Source organism: Grammomys surdaster, unplaced genomic scaffold (assembly GCF_004785775.1).
Source record: "Grammomys surdaster isolate TR1022 unplaced genomic scaffold, NIH_TR_1.0 130, whole genome shotgun sequence".
Lineage (NCBI taxonomy): Eukaryota > Metazoa > Chordata > Mammalia > Rodentia > Muridae > Grammomys > Grammomys surdaster.
The window spans coordinates 8,680,179-8,690,115 of NW_021604588.1; the positions used below are offsets into that span (position 1 = coordinate 8,680,179).

At 40.1% G+C, this 9,937-nt stretch overlaps 1 pseudogene; it reads left to right on the forward strand.

The window, feature by feature from the left end:
- Positions 1-3,994: 3,994 nt before the first annotated feature.
- Positions 3,995-4,555, forward strand: LOC114615596 (annotated as a pseudogene).
- The last annotated feature ends 5,382 nt before the right edge of the window (positions 4,556-9,937 follow it).

Below are 9,937 nucleotides of genomic sequence, written 5' to 3' on the forward strand. Positions count from 1 at the left end.
CTTCCTTCCTTCCTTCCTTCCTTTCTTCTTTCTTTCTTTTTTTTTTTGTTTTTTGTTTTTCAAGACAGGGTTTCTCTGTATAGCTCTGGCTATCCTGGAACTCACTCTGTAGACCAGGCTGGCCTCGAACTCAGAAATCTGCCTGCCTCTGTCTTCCAAGTGCTTGGATTAAACGCATGTGCCACCACTGCCCGGCTTCTGACGTCATTCTTAAAGAGAATTACAGCAAAGGAGGCCATATGCTAAGCTTGGGAACCACAGCTAGTGACAGCATACTGTCTTGTATATGCTAAAATATTTCAAAATCATTTCTGTTTTAAATAATAGAAATGTAAACAATAGGGTACAATGACGTTTAATTTCCTTCTGTAAAACAACTAGGGAAAGATCCTTGTTCAGATGTGGCACAGAGCACGTGTCTCTCCTTATCCAGTACTATTCTCTCTCCATTGGCCTTTTCTGATCATGGAGATGTTATCCCAAACCCCATGATATCAATACTAATTTTCGTACTGTAGAATTTTAGTGCTAACTACAGAGAATTTTGCTAAATATATCAAAGTTTGTACACAAAATGTTTTGTGTCTTTCTTAAAAACAACCTATAAAAAGAGATGCTGAAAAATATGCTTGTATCTTTGTGTAGTGGCATACGCCTTTAATCCCAGCAATTGGGAGGTGGAAGCAGGTGGATCTGTGTGAGTTCAAGGCCAGCCTGTCTACATAGTGAGTCCCAGGACAGACAGAGGTACATAGTGAGACCCTGTTTCAAATATGCAAAGGAAAAAAATAAGAAAAAGGAAAATATATTTGCAGCTCGTTCCTTCATCTGACTGTTCATGTTGCCCTCTTCTACGTTGTGGGTATATGGCTTATCATCACCATCATCATCATCATCATCAGGTTGTTTGACAGAGAAACAATAGATTTTGTAAGATCAGAGAAAATGCCTCAGTTGTGTAGAACACAGACATTAGGAGCTTTCTGAAGTTTCATCTCTAAAAGTATTTAATATCTAATCCATACTAGAAGTATGCTAGAATATAAGCTATCAGTTCATCACATAGCCATCTAGTCAACACAAGGACGCTGGGATGAAGCTCTCTGGAGAGTCTGGGAAATGAATTACCGTTTTACCTGAGTCATTATAGTACCTTGGCAAAGAGGAGGTTGTTTAACCATTTAAACGCTGAACTGACTCCCACCGTATGACAGAGCAACTCTTCCTCTCCCTGTCATATTCCTCACATTTACAAGACTAGTGCTAATTTGGATATATCTTCCAAAAAAGGTTTTATCTAAGGTATTACTACACATTTGTTTTCTTCTTGACCAAGCATACCTTTGCATAAGCTCCATGCTTTGTCTTGGTACCCTGAGCCCTGTTTCTGCCATACACAGTGGAATTTACAACTGGCAATAGTTTTCATCCATCTGTCTATCTGTCTATCTGTCTATCTGTGTGTCTGTCTTTCTATCTATCTATCTATCTATCTATCTATCTATCTATCTATCTATCTATCTACACATACACATACAGATAGATACCTATGTCTCTATCTATCTATCTATCTATCTATCTATCATATATCTATATCTATATCTATATATCTATATCTATATCTATATCTATATCTATATCTATATCTATCGAGAGAGAGAGAGAGATCCTGTGTCTTGGACATTGCATTGCCACATGACCTAATCCAAGCCACTCCCTCCTGCTCTACTATAACATAAGGTTGTAATTACAATGATTTCCCTCTCAGAAATGCGATGAGAAGCTATTCATGATAAAGATTGTCAAAATAGCAAACATCATGAGAAGTAGATATTAAATGTATAAAAATGTTCTAAGTTGAATATTCATTTCCTCTTTGGCTCCATGAATCCTTGAAATGTGTATGTAAAGACAGGAGTAGAAAGAACGCCTGATTAAACCCTTCTGTTAATGCTATTCGTGAATTAAACATGTATTTAGTTCCAAACATGACCTTGATTTTCAGATAAATAAATTTTGCACAGGGGAACATTATCTTTTCACTGCTTTCTCACCAAGCACATGTCTTTCTTCTTTCCCAAAAAAGCTGAGATCACTTACTTGATTTTAAATTGGGAATGCATGCTTGCTCAGTGCCAGACACATGACATGTCCTAGTAGCCGTCTGGTCTTGGATCTGGTATCGTATTCCCTTCAGCCCCCAGTCTGTGTTCCAAACGCTTGAGTGCAGGAGGGCAAAATACTTGAAGAGGTGAGCTCGGGCCAGGCTGGCATACACTCTGTAGGATTCAGTGAGAGAGTCATACTTCAAAGTGGTACAAGGGAGTGATTGACAGTCCACTAGGATTGCTCATGGTAGGTGGAAGGACAACAGGAGAGAAATAAATTGGAACTTTTTTTTTAAGTCTCTGTTTCTCTTCCATCTGTAGACTCTTTAAACCGCCTTCATATTTGGATGTGGACATTGAAGTATTGCTGACCAATGCCAGAGTCGCAGGAATATCCTGCTGTGCTTTTGATCTTCCCATATGACTGAATTTCCTGAATCATCATGTTACTCTCCGTGTGTGCACATATGCACACGTGAATCTTCTGGCACATCTCCCAGAAGTGCTAGCTCTGGGACAAAGGGCCCATTGGTGCTTTCAGAATGTAATATTGATCACTTTGGCTTTGCTTGGCTCAGAGCCAGACACTTCGTCTTTCAGTGCACAAGATGGCTGCCAAGTCCCTTGGTTTGTCTCATTGTGACAGCCTTCGACACTGTTTCCTGAAGAGTGGAGTAATTCTTTAGGAATCTTGTTTAAAATTGGAACTGCCTATTTTACCAACCATGGGCAGGAATTTGCTTCTTTAACCCTTACAGGCTGTGGTATATTCTCTCATTTACACAGTGCAGGAAAGTCAATGTTGGAGAATAATTCATGGAGTTGTCTCCCTTCCTTCTGAATGCTATCTGTCTAGCATCAGCCTTAGTCATAGTCTTAATTTATATTTCAAACTTCGTGTTAACTCAAAGGATAAATATATAAGAATAAGAAGAAATCTCCAAAGCATATTTTTTCATGCATCATATTATCAAAATGAAAGTATTCAGAAGTAACCTTGATACCAAAGCTCCATCTTTAAAATGTTTAAAAAAATGTATACTAGCATAGGGCAAAAATACCATGATTGCCTTCAGGCAGATAGCAAGGACAGGGATATAAACTTCAGACCCGTTACAAGTATCTAAACTTCAAGGGGAAAGAAGTTCCACAAAATTGCCATTTCTCTTTTTCTCCTAAATACTATGTCTCAGGTCTGACCTGAGCAGAATGTGAAATAGAGGATTTCTTTCTTTCTTTTTTTCTTTCTTTCTTTTTCTTTTTGGCTGGGGCTCCTTTCTGTTTGTAAGAGTTATCACCTGCTGGACACTAAAGACACGGCTGTCTTTCTTCTCAGAAGAACGAATATTCAAGTAGTCTCAAAACGCTTGAGTGTGCATTTATATCACATGCAAATTTCTCATCTTCCAGACAGTAGTTTTTTTGTTGAGATTTTAAAAGAAGGGCTCGGTATATTCACATATAGTGACTTGGAGATGCTGTCATCTAAGAGAAGGGACAGTGGAAGAAAGAACTTTCAATACTTCTATGATAGCTACTTCAATACAGAGACCTGGTTCCTCACTACTAAGATGTGTCGAATCAATTGCTTTCGTTATTTTCTATTTTATTCGGCTTCTGAGAGATGTCCAGGGAAGATCTTTAATGCAGGACTAAAAAGAAACATAATCTGAGTTCCAAGCATTCCAGATGAAACGGAAAGAGCACATACTTCTGAATCAGAGAGTCCTGGATGAGGTTCCTTCTCTGTCATTGCCAGGGAAGGTATTAAACTCTCCAGGCCTTGCTGCTAATTTACAGAATAAAAAAGAAACTATTAGTTAGAAAAGGTTGAACATGTTCAAACTATATTGAATGAAAAATGTTGGTTCAGTCTGATGCCGGCAGCAGCTGCGGCGGCTCAAGTCTTCAGTAGCTCTTTCTGTCTCCCTTTCGTTTCCGGAAACATGGCCTCTGGTGTGGCTGTCTCTGATGGTGTCATCAAGGTGTTCAATGACATGAAAGTTCGCAAATCTTCAATGCCAGAAGAAGTGAAGAAACGCAAGAAGGCAGTGCTCTTTTGCCTGAGTGAAGACAAGAAGAACATCATCCTGGAGGAGGGCAAGGAGATCCTAGTAGGTGATGTGGGGCAGACCATGGATGACCCCTATACCACGTTTGTCAAGATGCTGCCAGATAAGGACTGCCGCTATGCTCTCTATGATGCAACCTATGAGACCAAGGAGAGCAAGAAGGAGGACCTGGTGTTCATCTTCTGGGCTCCGGAGAATGCACCCCTTAAGAGCAAAATGATCTATGCCAGCTCCAAGGATGCCATCAAGAAGAAGCTGACAGGAATCAAGCATGAATTACAAGCTAACTGCTACGAGGAGGTCAAGGACCGCTGCACCCTGGCAGAGAAACTGGGTGGCAGCGCCGTCATTTCCCTGGAGGGCAACCCTTTGTGAGCCACCTCCAGCCCCCTACCTGGAGCATCTAGCAGCCCCAGACCTGCTCTTGGGTGTTGCAGGCTGCCCCTTTCCTGCCAGACCGGAGGGGCTGGGGGGATCGCAGCAGGGGGAGGGCTATCCCTTCACCCCAGTTGCCAAACATCCCTCCCATCCCCTGGACCTTCCTTCTCCCTCCATCCCTGACGGTTCTGGCCTTCCCAAACTGCTTTTGATCTTCTGATTCCTCTTGGGTTGAAGCAGACCAAGTCCCGTCCTAGACACCCAGTTTGGGGAAAGCCTTTTTTTTTTTTAACGACACCCCTACTCCTCATCCCTCCCCATCCCATGCTGCCAACTTCTAACCACAATAGTGACTCTGTGCTTGTCTGTTTTTAGTTCTGTGTGTAAATGAAATGTGGAAATGACCCTCCCTGCACCAGCTGGTTGCCTTCCCCTTTCCCTTGATCTTGGCCACTCATGGAAGCAGGACCAGTAAGGGACCTTCAATTTTAAGAAAAAAAAAACAATAAAAAGGCTAATTAACAAAAAAAATGAAAAATGTTTTAGATAAAAGAGAAATTGTTACTTGTTTTACGAGGTTGAGCACAGTATGTGACAGTGAACTCTCTTAACGTAAATTCCCTCCATTGTGTGCCCTTACCTGAGAGTAGTCTAAGGCAGACCCTGTGAAGTGTCTTTCTTAAGCACAACTTATGCAATCTAAAACGTAGCTGTGATATTTTTAAAAAGTTATATTCCATGGTTATGATATCACTAGTGTCAGGTTAAACTTAAGATGACGGAACAGCTGAGAGCTCTTTGGGTGTCAGATTCGTTGGAAACAGAGCGCTGTGACAGTCCTGGGCAAAATGGTCATGTTTGACATTCTATGAGCAATGCTTGTTAGAGCCTTGAATTTTCAGACAAAAACAGTTGATTGAATCTTGCTTACTCTCCCTGAGTGACATACTTCAAATCCTTTTTTGAAGGCATGTAGCTTATAAATAAATGTGTAGGTTTACTATTTTCCTTCAGGAAAAAAAACATTAATACGATAATTCATAATAATCTGTCTTGGAACCCATCTTTCAAATTAAACATTTAAATGAATAGAATTTTTAATTATGGAGTAAAATAATTTTATTTCAATAACATGTCCACAAGTTAATTGTTATTGTTATTTTCAGAATAATAACATTAGCAGCCTTGAAAATCCAGACATTAATATTTTGACCCAGGAAATTATTCTTTCTCCTACTCTTGAGGAAACAGTGCTTGCCACAGTTGTTACGCAGTGTACCCTGGCAATGTCTGCTTTAATCCCACACATCTTGATGCCATCTTGGAAAACTAGAAGCAGGTTGTAATTAAGAAGCCTGCTCAGACAGTAGGGTGAAGAATACATCAGAGTCCAATTAACCATTAAGTAGGTTTGCAATTCAAAACCTGATTTGGGTCCATGTTGCTCTGACTTTGAAATCATATTTTAGTTCTCATTGCAGGCAATTATTTCTTCTGTATTGTAATATTCGGACTGTGTTTGTAAAGAACATGACAATGAATTCATTGCTTCCCCTTCTCTGCAAGACTCTCTTAGAGAAGCATTGAAAATAAGGGGGAAATGAAAAAGTCATTGCTTTTAATTCATCTTAGGGCAATGCTTTGCATTAATGAAATCTCCACATCTACATGCTTGGGACAAAGCTTTCTGCTTTCGCATTAAGCAAGATTCACAGTCTGGGTAGTTGTTGGCCATAGAAAAAAATGCACAGCTGGGATTTTGAAAGCCTTCTAGTCTCTGAGAAAGCAAACAAATGCACATTTTACTTACTTCCACTAAAATCAATTTTAAGAGTTTATATTTTTGAAGACACCATGCCTTGTCCTTCATACTTTTCTTAGTATTGAAAATAGATTTTTTTCTCACTAATATACTGTAATTATGGATCCTCTCCCTCTTCTCTTCCCAATTCCTCCCCAGATCCCCACTTCCTCTCCCATCCTGATCCACTCAGTATCAGTGGATATATCATCAGCTTCCTTTACTGAAGAATTCTATATATTCACAAAGACCAATTGACTCATTAGTTTCTGGCAGTGGCACCAAAAGTAGTGTTTCTTCATTTCATAAAATATACATTAAATGTGTATACTGTGTGGAATATTTGGAATTTCAGATGTCACAAAACTTAGTGGAGGGTATACTTGTACTCCCATGGAACTTGTTCAATGAGAAAGATGAGGGTTGCTACAATGATACAATCTGTCTAAGTCAGAGATGGTCAAACTACTATCCACTTTGCATTCTAAACTTAGGACCCTTGTAGCTACATTCCTCCCTCAGACGTATTTGATTTGGTTCATTCAGTACTGTCAAACACAATTTGGAAAGTCATCAGTATTCTGAAGTGGAAATGCATTTCTTATAGGTGTTGAATTAAGATTATTTTTAAAATAGGGAAAAGTGGCAACATTTGGATGGAGTGCCATGCTTCTTCCCAATCCTAGCCACTCTTCTGCTGGATTCTCCGAGTTAGAATTTTCTTCAAAATATACTTGGAATTTTCCAGAAAAAAATGTTAACATAAATATAGCTTGTCTTCTTTCCTTTTAATTTAGCTCTCTTCTGTTTTATGAAAGCTCATTGATGCACACTTGTGTGTGAGGTTCACCAAAGCTCACTGATGCACACTCATGTGTGAAATTTACCAAAGATCACACTGGTGGTTTAAATATGTTTGACCCAGAGAGTGGCACTATTAGGACATATGGCCTTGTAGGAGGAAGTGTGTGACTGTGGGAATGGGCTTTAAGACCCTTGTTCTAGCTGCCTGGAAGGCCGTCTTCTCCTGGTGGCCTTCAGATGAAGATGTAGAACTCTCAGCACCTCCTGTACCATGCCTGCCTGGAAGCTGCCATGCTCCAGCCTTGATGATAATGGACAAAAGCTCTGAACCTGTAAGCCAGCCCCAATTAAATGTTGTCCTTATATGAGTTGCTTTGGTCATAGTGTCTCTTCACAGCAATGGAAACTGTAAGACACTCACTGATGCACACTCGTGTGAGGTTCACCAAAGTTCACTGATGCACACTCATGTGTGAGGCTTTACTTAAGCTCACAGATGCACACTCAGGTATGTGACATCCAGCTGCATGGTACCCAGAGGAGAAGCTGGGTAGAGATGTGTTCTGTGTGGTCTGGGAGAGCCTGAGATCAGAGGATCTTCAAGAAGAAGGCAGAAAAAATGGATCTTTATAGGAAAATTTCCTGTTCTAAAACATAGATACTTAGAATAAAATCAGTATTAGCACTCCTGTAGACACCTGTTTTCCTAGACTTCAGCATCAAAGAAGGAGCAACGCAGTCTGGGTTCTCACTAGCCCTGGGATCAGAAAAGGTCCTGTTTTTCAGAGAATAGAAGAATTCCACCTGCTTCCTCAGAAGCAAAAGCCTAGTGCCATCTCTTCTCCTCCCTTATCCCAAGTATCTCTACTCACTTGCTATTCCAACACCTATACTGTTAATTTATGGTAACAAGCAATACGCTCATGAGAATAAAACATAGAATACTTTACAATCCTGCTGGAGACACATGACAATTTATAAGAGACAAAAAATGCAGTCCCAAAGTACTTATCATGTCTGAAACTGTAATTTCCAAAGTAAACAGTTCAGTAAATGAATATATGTGTCATTACCACAGAAGTTCAAACCAATGGTCTACAATATCAAGTAAAGATAATATCCCCAGTCACAGCACTATATCGCACACATAGAAATCACAAACAGGACATAACAAAACATACACACACTCACACGTTCACATACACACACACTCATCCACACACCAATACATAATACACCCATATACACAAATACATACCACACGGAACTTGGACGATAAAGCAAGTGCCATTCAAGGGAATGATGGCCCATCTAGAAGAAGGTGTAAAGTAAGATGAAGCCATTCACACACAGGAAAATTATAGGTTTTCATGGAGTTTAAATAAAGGTCTAACCTCAAAGCTAAAAGGTCTGATGGGGTTTAAAAAAAAAATCTCCAGAGGTAGAAGTTTTTTGAAAGAAAAGCTATAGTTAAATTCTTTGGAAAAAAATATTCTTTTGGTAAAGAAGTAGTGCAAGCATTGTAAAGATTAGCCCATCCTGCTAGGAACTCATCAGATGACAAGATCAGTGTCCGCAGGATTCAATGACTTCTCAGTAGCATCACTAGCTGGAGAACATGTCATTCACACACAAGCCCTTTCTTAGGATTTTACTGCTGTGAACAGACACAGAAACAGGAGTTTATGAAAAGCCACCAGACGTTAAAATCTAATGCTGAGAAAAGGCTTATCTAACTATACAAAATAGTTATGACTGTCATTCTAGGCCATGGGAAAAAATAAAGGACTTGTGATGGTTTGTATATGCTTGGACCAGGGAATGGCGCTATTAAGAGGTGTATCGGAGTAGGTATATCACTGTGGGTGTGGGCTTTGATACTCTCATCCTAGCTGCCTGGAAGCCAGTATTCTGCTAGCAGCCTTCATCATATGAAGATGTAGAACTCTCAGCTCTGCCTGCACTGTGCCTGCCTAGATACTACCATGCTCCCACCTTGATGCTAATGGACTGAACCTCTGAACCTGTTAAATGTTGTCCTTTACAAGACTTGACTTGGTCATGGTGTCTGTTCACAGCAGTAAAATCCTAAGAAAGGGCTCGTGTGTGAATGGCTTGTTCTCCAGCTAGTGATGCTACTGAGAACCCATTGAATCCTGCGGACACTGACCTTGTCATCTGATGAGTTCTTAGCAGGATGGGCTAATAGAACATGGGCCCTTGTCAGATTGGAGACCAGTGGTGGTCTGTCCTCATCCACCCACCATAGGCATGATGCTTCCATTGTCTTTATTCTACTGTTGCATTGTTTTTTATAGAAACTTCTAGTGTGATAGAATCCTATTTGTTTGGTTTGGGCTTTGTCTTCTGTCACTGGATGTCTGGTGTTGACTGGTGTGACGATGGGGCAGTTGATAACTCACATGTGTTGACACTCTGCTGTGTTTCAGAACCTCTGTTCCATTCCTAATCCTTGCAGCAATCGTCTTCAGCTTGTTGAGTGATGGGATAGTGGTGATAGTGTTTATTCTTTTCTATATCCCTCCTACAGGAACTTGTAGGTAACCCTCTTGCCAGAAGTCACTCTTTTTTGCTATTGGTAATTTGTGTTTATTTATTAGTTTGTCCATAGGAGTTTTATTAGTTCTATAGATCTCCTTGGTGAATTGGCCTTTGGTTTCATCGATCTGTTTCCTGTCTTGTAGATTGCTACTATAATTTCTGTTGTCTCCTCTCTTCTGCTATTTTAGGTTTCCTTAGATCTCCATGATTTA